This window comes from Propithecus coquereli, unplaced genomic scaffold (genome assembly GCF_000956105.1).
Source record: "Propithecus coquereli isolate 6110/MARCELLA unplaced genomic scaffold, Pcoq_1.0 Scaffold69, whole genome shotgun sequence".
NCBI lineage: Eukaryota > Metazoa > Chordata > Mammalia > Primates > Indriidae > Propithecus > Propithecus coquereli.
In genome coordinates this window covers 3,649,813-3,652,062 of record NW_012152951.1, presented here as the reverse complement: position 1 = coordinate 3,652,062, position 2,250 = coordinate 3,649,813, and the positions used below count along the sequence as shown (strand labels likewise).

General features: G+C 47.6%; 1 protein-coding gene across 1 annotated transcript in view; it reads right to left on the bottom strand.

Annotated features, from left to right (window-relative positions):
* Window positions 1–2,250, bottom strand: part of FAM171A1 (family with sequence similarity 171, member A1) — a 59,748-nt gene that overhangs the window by 56,913 nt on the left and 585 nt on the right. The window lies entirely within an intron of this gene.

Genomic DNA, 2,250 nt, shown 5'->3' with positions numbered 1-2,250 from the left:
TCATTCCCGTTATTTGACTCATTTAAGAAAATGGATATTACGGAAATGATCACGTTAACGGCGTCAAATGAATGTAATTAGAGTACAGTTCATCCTCATTGCTCACAGATTCTGTATTTGCAAACGCGTCTACTTGCTAGAGTTTATTTGTAACCCCCGCATCGACGCTTGTGGTGTTTCACATGCACACGCACCGAGTGGCCAAAGGAGACCCCCGACGCGCGCTGCAGCTGAGGTTCATGGGACGATGCTCTGCCTTCAGTGTCGGCTCTCGTCCTGTAAGTGTCTCTATTTGGGGACAAGCTTTCTGTTGGGGAATTCGTTACTTACAATGGAAAATGGTTTGGCAACTTCTCAGAACTACTGGGCGATCCCACTACTGGGTATCTACCCAAAGGAAAATAAATCATTGTATCAGAAAGGTACTTGCATTTGTGTATTTATCGCAGCACGGTTCACAACAGCAAAGATAGGGAATCAACCTAAGTGCCCATCAGCGGGTGACTGGATAAAGAAAATGCAGTATGCATACACAGCGGAATACTATTCGGCCATGAAAAGGAATGAAACCATGTCTTTTGTAGCAACACAGATAGGACTGGAGGCCGTTATCTTAAGTGAAACAACTCAGATCCAGAAAGTCATATACCACGTGTTCTCATTTATAACTGGGAGCTAAATAATGTGCACGCATGGACAAAGTGCAATGATAGACACCGGAGACTTGGAAGGGCAGGAGGGTGGGAGTGGGGTGAGGGGTGAGAAATTACTTAATGCATACAACACGCACTCTTCAGATGACCGCTGCTCTGAAAGCCCAGACTTCACCACTATGCGCTCTATCCATGTCATAAAGCTGCACTTGTACCCCTTAAATTTATACGAATAATAAATAAATAAGTAACGCAGCCTCCAAGCATAATACTGAAGTCCCATCTGGTGTTCCTAAGCACGAGAGGGCTGTGATGTGCCTTGCGGGGAAAATAATGTGTGTACCATAAGCTTCATTCGGGCACGAGTTACAGGGCTGGGGGCCGTGAGCTCGATGCTAATGAATCAACTGTATCAAACAAGGTGTCTTTAAACAGAAACACACATAAAACAAAGGTATGTATTGATCAGCTCATGAAAATTTTGTGACCGGAGGCTCGCCGGAACCTAGCCCTGTGGTTCCCTTGTTGGGGTTCAGTGTTGGCTAACTATGAGATGGGGGCAAGTTTATGGACCATACCTCCTGCCGATGATGAAAATCGACTGTACTTTGTGCATCTGTTCTCCCAAAAAGGCAGATATTGTGCAAATTTCCCTGGGTTATTTCCAGTGACTTCTCAGTATGGAGAACAGGGGTGTCATATGTTTCCTTTAGATGTCATCTAGTCAAGATCATCTTACCTATTTTGGGGCTTTCCCAGGGTCCTGTCCCAGGCCCCCTTCCCTCCACTCTCTGGGTAAGCTCATAGTTCTGACTCTTACCTTAACACTGGTGACCCAAACTAAACCTCCAGCCCAGACCTCTCTCCTGAACCCCCAATTCATTTCAAACTAAAGGCCAAATATGCTCACTTGGTGTCCCAGAGACAATTGAAACCAAATATAGCCTAAACTAAGCTTGTCATCAACTCTGCCCCCAACACCTGCTCCTCTGCCCCCGTTTGCCAACCTCCATCCATCTCTGCCCCAGCCTGGAGCTTGGGGGGATACACGTACCAGGAGGGGGCAGGGACTTGTCTAACCCAGTCTGTTATTTGAATCAACTTCAGGGAAATGTGGTGTAGCTGGTCCCCCCACTCCAGAGCTTGCCCCTGCAGGTACCATCCACTCTGCCACCAGCCAGACACCTGAGGCTCCACTCACATTCATTCCCTCCATCCCATCCTCTTCCTCACCTCTCTCCTGCCACTCTTCAAGGCCATCTGGACTTCGCCTGCTCAGTATTTCTCAGGTTTACCCCCTTGCCTCTAAAACCTTCCTGAATCATCGCCTCCATTTTATCTGTACGAAATCCACTTTCCACATTGCATGATGCTGGGGTTTCAAACTTTGGCAAACATTTCTATCTGTAAGTATCTAGTGCTGGTGGGGCGGGGAGGTCGCGTGTTAAAATGCAGATTCCAGGCCGGGCGCGGTGGCTCACGCCTGTAATCCTAGCACTCTGGGAGGCCGAGGTGGGTGGATCGCTCAAGGTCAGGAGTTTGAGACCAGCCTGAGCAAGAGCAAGACCCTGTCTCTACTAAAAATAGAAAGAAATTA